This window comes from Lactuca virosa, chromosome 8 (genome assembly GCF_052849685.1).
Source record: "Lactuca virosa cultivar CGN04683 chromosome 8, Lactuca_virosa_CGN04683_v6, whole genome shotgun sequence".
Taxonomy (NCBI): domain Eukaryota; kingdom Viridiplantae; phylum Streptophyta; class Magnoliopsida; order Asterales; family Asteraceae; genus Lactuca; species Lactuca virosa.
The window spans coordinates 50,952,409-50,968,845 of NC_136433.1; the positions used below are offsets into that span (position 1 = coordinate 50,952,409).

Sequence of the window (16,437 nt, forward strand, 5' to 3'; positions counted from 1 at the left end):
TATGTATATGTATATGCATATACATATGTATAAGAATAAGTATATGCTCAAGACAATTAAATACATATGATTTTGAAAATGCTTATGTATATGCATATTCATAAGAATAAGTATATGAAATATGCATATGAATAACTATATTCTTATTCATAAGTATATACATATGCATATAAATGTAGGGGAGCGTTCAATCGAGAACATTTTTCCCGCGAGAACATTTGAGAACAAATTTGGACCACACAATTTTTTTAATTAAAATTATAAAATAATATTCATATAAATCAAAAATTAGTTACAAACAATTAAAAAACCCACTAACTAACACCACTCACCACCCAACCAACACCACCCGCCACCACCACCGCCACCACAACCACCACCATCACCACCCACCACTATCACCACCACCTGCTACCACCACCCACCTCCACCACCCATCACCACCGCCTGCCACCACCACCACCCACAACCACTATCTACCACCCATTACCACCACCTACCACCACCAATTACTACCCACCACCACCCATCACTAACCACCACCATCAACCACCACCCACCACCCGCCACCACCAAGCACCACCACCACCCATTACTACCCACCACCATCACCACCACCACCACCACCAACCACCGCCCGCCACCACCATCACCACCCAACCACCACCACCTACCTCCACCACCCATCACAACCGCCTGCTACCACCACCCACAACCACTACCTACCACCCATTACCACCACCCACCACCACCAATTATTACCCACCACCACCACTCGCCACCACCACCCATCACTAAGCACCACCACCAACCACCACCCATCACCCATCACTACCCACCACCCATCACCACCACCACCAACAACAACCACCACCACCACCCACCACCATCACCACTCAACCACCACCACCCGTCGCCACCACCCGCCTTCACCACCCATCACCATCGCCCACCACCACCAACAACCACTACCTACCACCCATAACTACCCACCACCCACCACCACCCACCACAACCACCACCCACCACCACCAACCACCAACCGCCACCACCACTCATCACTACCCACCACCACCCACAACCCGTCACTACCCACCACCACCACCACCACCCACCATCATCACCACCCACCACCCGCCACCACCAACCACCACCCACCACCACCACCCATCACCACCACCCCGCCGCCACCACCCCCACCTCACCATCACTATCACCACCACTTGCACCCACCCACCCACCCACCCACCACCACACACCACCACCACCCATCACCACCACCCCGCCGCCACCACCCCCACCTCCACCTACAAAGATTTGTTATTGTGTTTTTGATTCATTAGTTTTTCTCGTGTATATAATCACATGTGATTATATGTATCGAGTCACATGTGATTATATGTATCAAATCATATATGATTTATATGTTATTAAATACATATAATTACATGTGATTAAATACACGTGAAAAACTAGTGAATCCAGAATGAAAAAATGAATATATCTATGTAAATCATATGTGATTAGATACATATAATTACCCGTGATTATATGTATTTAATAAAATATTATTTACGTGGGCCGTATTTATTTTCGTGTTTTCAATTTTATAATTGGCATCGTGTATTAAATCACATGTGATTATATGTATTTAATCACATATGATTTACATGGACAATATTTGTTTTCATGTGCTGATTCAATAGTTGTTCTTGTGTATTTAATCACATATGATTATATTTATTTAATCACATATGATTCGTATGGAAAATATTTATTCTTGCGTCGATTCAATAATTGTTTTAAGGAAAATATTTATTCTTGCGTCGATTCAATAATTGTTCTAATACATTTAATCACATGTGATTATGTGTATTTAATCACATATGATTTATGTGGACAATATTCATTATTTCTTTCTCGATTCAATAGTTGTACTCATGTACTTAATCACATGTGATTATATGTATCAAATCGCATATGATTTATATTGATAATATTCACGATTCAATATTTTTTTCTTATGTATTTAATCATATGTGATTTTATATATTAATCACATATGATTAATGTGGAAAAATAAAAACTATTTAATCAAAAACGCGAAAATGAATCTTGTGTACAGAAATCATGTGTGACTAAATGTACACAAGAATGTGAAAATGAATATTGTCCGTATAAATCATATCTAATTACATACATATAATATCATGTAATTAAGCACACAAGAACAACAACTGAATCGAGAACGCAAAAATAAATATTTTCCACATAAATTCTATGTGATTAGCTACATATAATCACATGTGATTATATGCATTTAATCACATATGATATATGTGGTCAATATTTATCTTTGTGTTCTCGATTCAATAGTTGTTCTTGTGTATATAATCATATGTGATTATATGTATCTAATCACATATGATTTATATAGACATCATTATTTTTTGTCCGTATAAATCATATGTGACTAGATACGTATAATCACATATGATTATATGTATTTAATCACATATGATTACAGTGGACAAAGAACAATTATTGAATCGAGAATGTGACAATGTATCTCATCCACATAACTCATATATGATTAGATACATATAATCACATGTGATTATATGTATTTAATCAAATATGACTTATGTAGACACTATTTATTTTTGCGGTTTCGACTGAATAATTGCTTTTGTGTAATTAATCACATATGATTATATGTATATAATCACATATGATTTGAGGTGGAAAAGATTTATTTTTTCCTTCTCGATTCAATAGTTGTGCTCATGTACTTAATCACATACGATTATACATATAATCACATGTGATAAAATACATGAAAACAACTATTGAATCGACAAAGCAAAAATGAATTATGTCCACATAAATCATATGTGATTAGATTCATATAATCACATGTGATTATATTTATTTAATCACATATGTTAATTTGGATAAAGATTTGTTTTCGTGTTCTTTGTTCAATATTTGTTATCGTGTATATAATTACATGTAATTGTATGTATCTAATCACATATGATTTTAATAGATAAGATTTGTTTTTTCCAAATAAAATCATATGTGATTACAAACATATAATCACATCTGATTAAATGTATTTAATCACATATGATTAAAGTGAAAAAAAATAATTATTGAATCGAGAACGCGAAAATGAATCTTAACCACATAAATCATATGTGATTAGATACACATAATCACATGTTATTAAGGTATCCGTGAACAATAACATAAAACAAGTAATTCCTACATAATAGGAGAGTTAGTATAACTCACCTCCTTGAGCTTGAAAATTAGCTAGCATGAGGAAGATGGATCATTTCCTTTCCGAGAACCTACACAAAAATTATAACATGTATTTAATCATATTTGATTATGTGATTATGTGTATTTAATCATATATGATTGATATTGACAATATTCATTAGGTAATTATAATCATATGTGATTATGTGTATTTAATCATATATGATTGATATTGACAATATTCATTAGGTACTTATAATCATATGTGATTATGTGTATTTAATCATATATGATTTATATGTATTTAATTACATATGATTTATGTGCACAAGATTTATTTTTTCTTTTTCGTTTCAACAGACGTTCTCAATTCAATAGACGTTTTATTATGTATTTAAATGGTTAATCGATTAATATTTGTCTCAATTACTAGTTATTCCAAGATATTTTATTTTGTTATGCAAGACATTTTATTTGAGATGTTTAGTCTACTCGGTATGGGCAATGCCATAAGGCGTTATGCTGATTTGGCAGCTCCCATAACGGCGCCATAACACCGGAACACCGCCCCCCTCTCATGTTATTTGGTGTTATGTTAAGAAATGTTACCATGGCCACGGGAAGTAACGTGAGAATCAACCAACCAAAAACTATTATCTCACTCTCTCTCTAACTCTCTTTGTATCTCTTAACATGTTATAACTTGTTATAACATTTGCACACCATTTCCTACATAAATCAAATGATGTTAAAGATGACATGACATATGAATTGGCAAATTTTGGGAATGATAACATGTCTTGCCCACACCCACCGGCCTTATGTATATAATAAATTTTATTTTGGTGTTTTAGAATTGTTTGATATCGTGTTATATGAAATAACAAACCAATCATGTTGTTTTCTTTCATCGAATGTTTTCTCTGTTCATTTTAGAGATTTAGGCTCAATAACAATTTATATTTAACAATTTTAATAACACATAAACATAAATATATGTTAGACTCATTAGTTGTAATCATAAGAAAAATAATACAATATCATTATTATATATATGTCTTTTAAAGCTAGATGGCTTGGCAGAAAGCAATAAAACCACATTTTAAAATTGTCCATCCAAAGCAACGAAAAAAGATGACTTTCAGAAAATATTAAAAAAATATGATGACCTATTATACAGCTATTTGTACCTTAGCAACTCTACTCCATGGCAAACACCACCAAATTAATTACTAACATCACCGAAATATGCTTTGAACACTATCGGATGCACACACAACCAAATTATACTCATATTTATTACCTCACTGCGAACAATCTCACTTGAATAAATTAAATCAACGCGTCGTCAAAAACGCTGATCGATCTTATAAAACAAACATCGAGACTTTCATCCACAAGTACTCATGTCAATTAATATTTATATAGACATGGAAGGATAAAAACAAAGAAAGGGCTACCAAGAGAAGGGAGCTTACATTGCAATTACAGTTCCACTAGAATCAGTAGAAATATGGAGAGCACAGACGAAGAAATCACGGCCTCTTTGGTCTGAGACGCAGTTCGACGACGGTCGGTGAAAGTAGAACGAAAAACCTCTAGGTCGTGGTCTATGAAACCATATCGGGAACCAGATTTGGTGGCCATTGAAACTGGATTTGGTAAAAACGGACGAGAAGGAAATGGTTTCCGACGAGCGAGCGAGTGGTGGTCGGTGCAACCAGATCTGGTAGCGTTCTTCTTCAGATTCGAGGAAACCAGATCCGCCGGAGGTGGTAGACGGAATGTCATCGCCAACATTGGTAATACTCTGTGGTGAGATGGGAGGCACCGAACTGCCACCGGTGGCGGAGTCCGTGATTCGCTCCCTCATTTCTTCTATTCTCCTCTCAAACAGAGGGAGGCAGAGGCATATGACGATAAGTGAAGATGCGGTGTTCCGGTCGTTTTGGCGGTGTTTCGACAACTTTCCGGTCGTTCTGGCGGTGTTCTGGTCGTTTTGGCTGCTTCCCGATCATTCCGGCGGTGTTCCGATCGTTCTGGCAGTGTTCCGATCCTTCCGGAAGTGTTCCGATCGTTTTCCGGCAACGATCGGCGACGGCGGTATGGTGGTTCCAGTTGTAGTATGGTGGTTGGTTGTCTGATGGTGGTTAGATGTAGAGAGAAATAAAAGATATTTAGTTGGTAGGTGGGGTGGATGGGTATAAATGTGGTTTTGGTAGTGATTCCGACAGTCTGGTGGTCCAGATCTAAAGAGAGAGAGAGAGAGAATTGAATGTATGTGTGTGTGAGTGTGTAAGATATTGATATCAGATTTTTTTTTAAAATATGGATATAATTAATTTTGTATTACCCAAATAAATTAATTTTGTATTACCCAAATACTGTGAAGGCAATTAGAAAAACAAAGGTCGGTGTTTTTTGAACTCATAAGCTAAAAAATGTTCTCAAATGTTCTCAATCTCAAAAATATTCTCATTTGAACATACCTCTATAAATATATGCATATATATATGATGCATATCAATATGCATATATGGTTAAGCTACCTTCTTTTTTAAAGGTCTAGTATGCTCAAGAGTCATTTAAAGTGATATTGTTAAATAACATATGATACTAATGGGTCATACTAACAACAACTTCATACAATTGATTATTTATTAGAAATTGATTTTAATAAATATTCAATAAAACTCTTTTAATTAAATTGGAAACTATTTAATTCATGGAAATAATAAATTCCATTAGCAAGTAACTTAATATATATCATATGGTATGATTTATAAGTCATGTACAAACTTTTGGACTAGTTGAATCATTTTTGTCTTTTTCCTAAAAGACAAGGTTTATATTTTATAAAAGAGTTTATAAAAGATTGACTTTCTTTCTTCTTCTTTATGCAATTTTCAAGATATGCATAAAAAGAAGAAATGTATGACTTGTCTAATCATGCTTTAAAGACATCGGAGACATGCTTATGACAAGGAGACAAGTTTGTCTAAAGTTGAAGGAACCAATGGTTAATAACTTCACTTTTAGGCACTATAAATATGAGGCTTCCACTCTTAAAGTTTTTTGCCTCATTCTTTCTTCCAATGGCTAAGAGCTCCATGGGAGACTCTCCATCTCTTCTTTGCTTTGAGTTATTGAAGATTACACTAGTACAAAAATGACCTACGGTCACACTTTTTGAAAAACGGTCTGTCACACATTATCACCCCCCAAACCAGAATGGCAGAAACATTCGGGGGCGGAGGACGTCATGTACAGTATCATAACAATGCACAATAGTAAAACAAGCAACAACATCATCAATTGCATTAATAATATAATTTAATACAAGTGTGTTATGTGTAAAGTTGGAAAGACACCAAAATATGAATCAAAATAAAAGACGAGTCTTGAACATGCTCCGTCTTCTCAAAATCTGGTCATCGGTACCTGTCTACTGGTGACCTGAGAATACAAGTTATTTTGAAATAGTAGATCAGCATTTAAGCTGGTGAGTTCATAAGTATTTTAGTGTCAAATGTTTGTATAAGTTTGATGAAAATGTTTGTAAGTGTTTGATGTAAAGTTTGTAAGTGTTTGATGTAAATGTTTGTATACTTCCTAGAAAATCCTATATTTTCTACTAAATTGGAGAGTAGTCTTCTACCAAGACCCGACTGTTTTGTATGTATATTCTTTTGTAAAAGTGAGTGTTTTCCCAAGTATATGACTATCATTACCAGAAAATAGTTTACATTACCGTTTATGTGAGAAGATCACTATATGAATGTAATGGGAAAATGAAGATGTACAATAGTATTTGTATAAAGTAACTACTGATGTACTAACTACCTTAAACCAGTTGTTTAATTAAGGTAAAATGTGATGAGGTTATAACCATACTTGATTGACTAGTATAACACGACGATCAAAGACGTCAAAATGGTATGACATTCGTCACCCGTAGACCTGCAGGTCCCACTATAGCTAGCAACAAGGTGTAGGATGGTCAATCCCGTATAGATCTATACACAAACTCACGCTCTCCCTTCAGGAGACTCTGGTTACAAAACGTGACACATCAGTATATTGCCAATGTCATGAAGTAGTGGCTCACATTAATGTTTTCTTGTTCTTGTATTAGTATAGTATGTTCCTTCTGTTCTAGTGTATAGTATGTTCCTTCTGTTCTAGTGTATAGTATGTTCCTTCTGTTCTAGTGTATAGAATGTTCTTTCTGTTCTTGTTATAGTATGTTTGAACTGACTCATGTATGAACTGACTCTTGTAAGTCTCATTGTTCTAGAAATAGTAAGTAGTAATCCTCTAAACTATATCTATTATAGTTTACTAGTACTGTTGTTTGAATGACTGATCATGTTTGTACACCTTTGCTACCCAAAGGTATTGAACTGATTAGAAGAACTTTTATATCTACATACATATACATAATATATATAACTAAGATTTAAACGACACTCAGACAAACAACTGATACCCTAAGTCCACAACCAAACAAGGAACAGGAAATAAAGCGAGTTATCAGTCCTAAGCCCTTTCAACCTTATTTATATAACTATATCTATATAGACATGATTTTGACAATATATAAGTTTAAAAGAGTTTTGTAAAACGATAAAGAGTTTATCATATAAAAAGAGTTTTAACCATTTGAATGGTTATTGATGACTTGATGTTAGTTTAGAAAATGATTTGAAACAGTTTGATTGATAACACAGTTTTGAAGTGTAAGAAATCCTTTTGTTTGATAGTTATAAATCACATGTGATTGATACTATAACTATATTGTTTTCTACTTGTATCCCCCCCATAAAAGCATTTAAAATCATTAAAAGATAAGTTTAGGGGTATGAACTCACCTGTAGTGAGTTATTCGAATGAAAGATCGATATAGGATGCTAAGTATGCCAAGTGAAGTCTCGAGCACAAACGGATCCTATTAAGCATATAATGACACATATATGTATATAATTAGTGTTTATAATAACTAATCATGTCAGGGAACAACCTTAGGTACTAGGAAACACTTGTAATGAAGTGTTACAATCACATAAGATTGTATGAAAGGGTGTTCACGGCCACACAAAGATGTGTTCACGGCCAAGGAGAGTTTACGGCCACACTTGAAGTGTTTACGACCCAAGGCTTGATCCAATGAAGGGTTTACGGCCAAGGAAGGAGGGTTCACGGACATATCAAGATCCTATGAAGGGTTCACGGCCACATGAAGGGTTCACGGCCGTGAACTCTTGAAGATCTTGCACAAAGTGGTTGTTTCATGGTTGGAAATCAAGAGCTTCTAATGGATAACAAGTGTATGGAAAAGGATACTTACTTAATGGGAGTCTTGAAGGTGTTCACGGCCCCAAGAACAAGTGTGTGTTCTTGGTGTTCTTGGTGAAAAGATGATGATTTGAAGATGCTTTTGAAGATCTAAGAGGATATCCTTGATGATACTTGAGAGAGAAAGGAGAATTCTTGACTTGAAGATGTGAGAAATGAAGAAATAATGAAGGAACACCATACTTATCAAGAGGGGTTAACGGCCAACATGGGTTCACGGCCGTGAACCCTAGTTTGCGGCCGTGAACTCCTTGTGGAGGTGTTTCCGGTTTGATTGCAACTCAACGATCTCAAGTTAATACTTCCTAACACACAATCCTTGAGTGTACTAGGCTTAGAACTCTCAAACAGACCCTTAACCAGGGGTAGTGGTTGAACCTTGCCATGAGGCCGCTGATGCTCGGCCTTGACCTTCCTGCAGGTCAAGCACCGCTCCACAAACCAGGCGATCTCCCGCTTCATGCAGGGCCACCAGTAACTCAGTCTCAAATCTCTATTCATTTTCTTAGCCCCTGGATGTATAGAGAACTTGGACTTGTGTGCCTTCTCCAATATCTTCTGTCTCACTCATCCAGTCACCGGTACCCATACCCGGCCACACTATGTTAGAAGGCCTCAACTATCCTTAACAAACAAAGGATATTGTCCCCGAATCCACTCAATCTTCCAATTTTCCTTCTTCACACCCTCGACCTGGGCCTCCTTGATCATGTCCAGTAAGGGAGAGATCACCGTCATCCTCAAACAAACGTTCCCAACCGGGGAAACTACCGCCTTGCGGCTCAAAGCATTGGCCACCATGTTGGCCTTCCCTGGATGGTATAAGATCTCACAGTCATAATCTTTCAGCACATCCAACCACCTCCTCTGCCGCATGTTGAGGTTCTGCTGATCCATCAAGTACTTCAGGCTCTTATAATCAGTGTAAATAGTGCATCGCACCCCGTACAAATAGTGCCTCCAAATCTTGAGGGCAAATACCACTGACCCCTATTCCAAGTCGTGAGTGGGGTAGTTTGCCTCATGAGGCTTCAATTGCCTCGAGGCGTAAGCTATCACATGCCCCATCTGCATCAGTATCGCACCAAACCCTGAGATTGATGCATCACAGTACACTACCAAATCTTCCAGTCCCTCAGGTAGTACGAGGATCGGGGCCTCACATAATCTTTGTCTCGGGGTCTCGAAAGCCAACTGCTAATCCGGGCCCCACCGAAACGTCACATTCTTCTTGGTCAAGCGGGTCAAAGGCACGACGATCTTGGAGAAATCCTGGATGAATCTCCGCTGGTACCCCGCCAAACCCAAGAAGCTACGAATCTCTGATGCGTTCTTCGCTACTTCCCACCGCACCACAAACTCATAGTTCCCATACCGAGTCCTGAAGGCTGTCTTCGGTATATCCTCATCCCGAATCCTCATCTGATGGTATCCGGACCAAAGATCAATCTTGGAAAACCAAGGCGCACCCTGCAGTTGATCGAATAAATCATCGATCCTCGGTAACGGATAACGGTTCTTCACCGTTAGTTTGTTCAGTTCTCGGTAATCAATACACATCCTGTATGATCCATCCTTCTTTTTCACGAACAGGATCGGAATTCCCGTTTTGAAAATGCTCGTACGGATAAACCCTCAGTCTAACAGCTCCTGGAGCTGTGTAGATAGCTCCTGCATCCTGGGCGGTGCTAGTCGGTACGATGCCTTAGCTATCGGAGCGGCACCCGGCACCAAATCAATACGAAACTCCACTTGCCTCTCCGGAGGCACTCCAGGTAACTCCTCTGGAAAGACATCCCGAAAATCCTGTACGACCTGCACACTTCCCACATCCGTCATGGTCTCAACCCTCGTATCTGAGATATATGCTAGAAATCCCGTACAACCCTGCTGCAGAAATCTCCTAGCTCTCGCAGCTGAACAAAGGGTTGGCCCCTGCGAGGCCCTCTCACCATGAATAACCAGTTCTCCCCCACTTGGGGTTCGAACCCTCACCAGCTGGTGCTCGCAACTGATCATGGCCCCATTGGCCCCCAACCAGTCCATCCCGATAATCACCTTCAGCCCTCGCAACGGTATCGAGACTAGATCGACACGGAACCTCTCCCCAATCACATTCAGGACACAGTCCCGATACACCCTTGCTGCACTCACCGTGCGATCATCTGCAATCTCAACCTCAAGAGGGGAACCCAAAGTCCCCGGCGCATCCCGAAACTTCTTGCTAAGTGCAAGAGATACGAATGATCGGGTAGCCCCTGAATCGAACAATACGTGAGCAGACATACCATTGACCAAAAAGGTCCGTATATATAAGCACAATGTACACATAAGCAATGCAAATAAATAAATAAAGAGCAGGTAGATAAGTACATACCAGCCACAATGTCTGGCGCTGCCCGAGCCTCCTCGGTGGTCAACTGAAATGCACGGCTCTTCATCACCGGAGCATCCGCCTTGGCAGGGCGGCCATCCGTGATCCTCAGTGTGGCGGGCGCCGGCACCACCACTGCTCCTCCCCCTCCCTGCAACTTCGGACAATCGATCCGCTTGTGGCCGGTCTGGTTGCAGTGGAAACAAAGCAATCCCTTCTTGGGGCAATCCCTGCTCAAGTGACCCTGCTGGCCACACGCATAACATCCTGAGCCCGTTATTCGATAGGCCCCACTGTGCAGTTTACCGCACTTGGCACACCGATCATGGCCCTGCTGGCCCCTACTGGATGAATCCGAGGTCTTAGGCTTTTTAGCCTAACCTACTGCCGTTTGCGCCTGCTCAGGCTTCCGCTTTTTGCGGAAGTCCAACTCCATCTCCCGTTCACGGGCCTTCTCTACCATCTCATTCAGGGTTTTGCATCCTGTGAAGCTCGCAAACTCCCGGATATCATCCCTCAGCATGGAATGATACCTCGTCCTCCTCATGTCCTCATCGGTAGGATACTAAGGAATCAACAATGCTCGTTCCCGAAACTTGGCAGTGATCTCCGCCACAGTCTCGGTGGTCTACTGCAGGTCATGAAACTCCCTCACTAGTCGTTGCACCTCGATTGATGGTACAAACTCCATATCAAATCGCCGAACAAACTCGGCCCATGTCCTCTCAGCCACACCGGCTGCTCCCACCTGACTAGTCACATCTCCCCACCAGTCTCGGGCTTCGTCTCTCAGCATACACGAAGCAAAACCCACCTTTGACGCATCAGGGCAAGAACTCGTGCGCTGGGCGTTCTCGATATCCGTCACCCATCATCGGCTAACAATGGGGTCCCTGACCCAGAAAAACTCTGGCGCCCCACAGGCCTTGAACTCCCGGAACGAGGGAGTTCGGGCCCCGACCTGGCCCGTAGCAATCTCGGCTCTAAATGCCCTGAGCCGCTCCTTCATAATCTCCATCATGCCCTCCTTGAATGTCCCAAAGATAATTAGGGTAGCGTCAAGGATGCCCATCGTAACCTCTGTTGCAATGAGCTCACGCAACCTCTCGTCAATGGGCTCAGTAGTGTCGCCTGACCCAGACCCAGATCCAGATCCTGATCCCCCTCCTCCAAATCGTTTCACCACCATACTGAACTGCAATACCACAAAATATATTGATCAGGATGTCAATAGAGGGGATCCTCCCACACCGGTCCTCCTTAGAGCTTCCAGGCCTAACCTCAGTTCGGGTACATGTCCTGTGCTTTCAGTAGTACGGGCCCAGTACTACCTTCCACACCTACTGGTACCTTCCCCATGGATCTACCTGGTAACTCCAATTCGTCCCAAAACAAATCATATCCCACAGACTACTGCATATCTCCAATCCTAGGCGACCCTATGATTTGCTCTACCCATACCAACCATACCAATCATAACAGGTTGCCTTTATGCATGCAAATTATACACAGAAAATGATCAAATAGACTTTCAAATAATAGATTCTACCCTAGGACCAAAACCAGACGAGGAACATGAAATAAGGCCAAATGAATCATTCTAAGGCTATAAGCTCCTAACCGTATACAATTTTAAAAGCATACACATAGCAAGATCCATACGATTATCATAGCTCAAATATCAGTACAACATGGCTAACACATTGGGGAAACACTTACTTGGCTCGGCTGATCACCCGCGTTGCACTCTCCTCTTTTCCATACTTTAAAAGTTCTAACTTCTGTTTATTATTTTGAAAACAATTTTACCATTTCCTTAGTTTGAGTCCTGACACACCCGAGGGTTTGCCCGAATCCCTCAAACCAAGGTTCTGATACCAACTTGTAACGACCCAATTTTCAAAAGAAAATTTTCATTTTTGATTACCCAAAACACTGTCCACAAACCATGAAATCCCAAATACAATTGTTTTCAAAATTCATATTAAGTACAATTTTATTTCAAATCATCAGAGTGTCCCATAAGAAAAACGCCTGAGAGAGTGCACGCCGCGCCATCAAGCCTTGCCCTTGTCCTGGGGCTCAGATGTACCTGAAACAAATCCACAAATTGTAAGCTAATGCTTAGTGAGTTCCCCAGAGCATACCGCACACATAATCCACATAAACATATATCATATCAGCTATAAAAGCTACATGTAGCACATAAGCCATGCATACAACAAATAAGGATGTCGTGGGCTCGGTCTTACTCCAGGATGCCATGGGCTCCCCCACATGGTCTTACTCCTAAGTGTCATGGGCTCCTCCCATGGTCTTTAACTGGAAAGCTGTGGGCTACCCCACATGGTCTTACATCCAGGTGCCATGGGATCTCCCCATGGTCTTTACTTGAAAAGCCATGGGCTCCCCCACATGGTCTTACATCCAAGTGTCATGGGCTCCCCCATTGTCTTCCCTGCAAGTGACACATATAGATAGCAAAGCACTAACATAACTAACTATCGTAACACGTATCTCTACAATCAACAAGTATGCCACATATCACATAAAATGGGTCGGCCTTGGTGCCTTCGACCCATTGGTATGGTGAGGAGACTCACATCTCAAATGTTGAACTGATAAGCTAAGATCAGATATATCCCACACACTGCTCCTCCTCAACTGCCTGTAGTCATCATGTGATTAACTTGTCACGATCCCATAAATACCCTCAAAGTCAACTCTGGTCAAATTCAAGATCAACAGACAAGGTCAACAGTCCATGTTGACATCAACTCGCCGAGTGCATCCAGCAACTCGTCGAGTTCCTCCCGAGTTCATTCCACTGAATCATGAGTCAACTCGTCGAGTCACCTTAGTGACTCGTCGAGTTCATCAATTGTCCAGAAGACATAAAGTCCATTCCGATCAAAACCCAATTCCTTCACTGCACTCAATCAAAACTCAAAAACGGGCAGATCCTTCCCCGACTCATCGAGTCAACCAAGGGACTCGACGAGTTTCTTCAGTCCCTTTCATGTTCATCCCTTTCCAGTGGGATCTAAGGTCCTAAACTTCAGATCTAACCTCACATAGAGAAGATACCATGTAAAGTTGCAAACTTTACGTTCATGAAAGGCCCTTCTAGGCCATAACATCGAAACTAGGCTTCTTACAAGGTTTTTGTGCATGGAAATGGGCTAGATTATATAAAGTGAGCAACTTTATGTCATTGGGGACCTAGAGAGGTCCAGATCTGGAACCATATCCTTATGATAGGTCCAGATCCGAGTTTGACTACGTTTTGCCCCAAAAATGGTCATTTACTTGCAAGAGAAGAGATCTAATCAACTAGAGATCAAGGTGACAGCTTTATACCTCAAGATGATGGCTAATACAGAGTAGAAGTCGATTCTTTGGCTCCTCTCCTTGCTCCTTCTTCTCCAAGCTCTAAAATCCTTCACAAATACCCCAAAATTACTCCCCAAAGCTCTTTTTCTCACTCAAGGAGGTTCAAGGACGAACTAGGGTTTTCTCTGTCTTATAGGGTGGTAAGGGAGGCCACAAGAGGCGGGTGATGTTCTTTAAATAGGGTGCAAACCCTAAAAGTTAGGGTTTCTCTTTATAGCTCCTACTCGTCGAGTCGGGGCCTTCCGACTCGTCGAGTAGGTCCCGAATCCCGCGTCCTCATATCAGTCTCTACTCGACGAGTTGGAGCATCCCAACTCGCCGATTCCATGCACAAAACCCAAAAAGAAACATATAAATTAATCAATACCTGGAACAGGTGTTACATTACACCTCATCAGTTTTATAAACGAATAAAACTACATACTATCTTATAGTACAACATTTCTTACGTTCCTGGTCTTAGGGTTTAAGACTACAGTTCATACATAAGAAAATATTGGATTTTCTGGGAACATACACTATCATTTTACAAGGAAAAGATACAAAAGTCATACGTACATTTTTAGTCTTGGATATGAGACTTACATCCATTTTTATAGAAAATATCGGATTTTATGGAAGTATACAAAATCATTTTAAACAAAACAATTACAAACACTTTTCATACAAAAATTATTATGAACTCACCAACATTATTGTTGACGCTTTTCAAAACCACTTGTATTCTCAGGGAACCCGTAAACATGTATTCAAATCATTTTGAGAACAGGAGCTGCTGCATCATGGATTTCTACTTTTCAGACATTTGATGTGTAACTTTTGAACAAACACAGTGTGTGAACCATGTAAACTTGTATTCTCAATGTATGATGTCTGGGTTGCTATGTTTTATTTATATTCAACTGTTATGATACTATACAATGACGTCATCCGCCCCCGGACGTTTCCGTCGTTCCGGTTCGGGGGTGTGACACTTTCTACCACCATGCGTCGCCACATCATCTTGTCGGAAATCATCGATCGTTGCCTACAATCCTTCATTCTAAACCAAAACGACACCAATTGACTAACCATACTGTCGTCAATGGCGACAATGTTAGATATATGGTTTTCAAACCACCAGATCTGCCGCTAGATCTTTTCAGGTAGTGTAGGCTTGAAGCTTCGATGATATAAGGTTGTGTATGGGTTGTGGAAGACAACGAATGGAGGAACTAGCCAGGTAGTATGATTTTGTGGCGTAAGCTGGTAAAAGGCAACAAATGGAGGAACTGACAGGGGTGTTTGGGTTAGACTTCTTGGTGGTTCAAATAGTGATAGTTCTAGTGGAACACGATCGGCTTAGTGGCAAATATAAAGGATTCTGACGAATTTTGAAGAGGTTATCGCAGGTGGCTACTAGATAGAGGCGTTGGATGAAACAGGTTGGTAGTGTTTCCCTCGGACCTCCGATAAAGGTGATTAGTGGTGGTCCGCACAATTTTCGACAATGGGATGCGGTGTTTTTGCGTATTCTGAAGTCTTTGTGGTAGAACCAATAAATTAAAAAGAATTAATATTATACATTTAAAAAAATTAATGATCCACTAAAATATTAATTATTATATATAGAATATAATAAATTAAATGTAATAATCCAATAACAAAATCTAATAAATTTAAAAAAAAATAATCCAATAAAATTTTTTTTAAAAATAGTGAAAAGAAAATAATAAAATAATATTTATTAATATATAAATATTATATATTAAAAATAAAATTAATTGATATATAATAATCAGATAAAAAAATTAATCCAATAAAAATAAAATTAAAAAAGAATTAATGTATAATAATTCAATAAAATTAAAAAGAAAGAATTATTAATATATAATAATTCAATAAATTTAAAAAGAAGAATTGCAAAATGGTCCTTGTAATTTGGTAAAAAGAGATAACTGCAAAAATGGTCTCTGAGGCTAAAATTGTCATTTTAAAAAAGTTAACAGCCAAATGTTAAAGTTAACGAAATATGGACCAAAACCAGAGCTAAACCATCAAATAATGAC

The 16,437-nt window shown here is 39.5% G+C and overlaps 1 long non-coding RNA gene across 1 annotated transcript; it reads right to left on the bottom strand.

Annotated features, from left to right (window-relative positions):
- Positions 1-1,284: 1,284 nt before the first annotated feature.
- LOC145133127 (uncharacterized) lies at positions 1,285-5,578 on the bottom strand. Its single transcript, XR_013718420.1, has 3 exons — positions 4,746-5,578; positions 3,298-3,356; positions 1,285-1,307 (listed from the first exon to the last, which is right to left on the bottom strand). It is a non-coding gene; the product is annotated as an uncharacterized LOC145133127 (long non-coding RNA).
- Between the last annotated feature and the right edge of the window lie 10,859 nt (positions 5,579-16,437).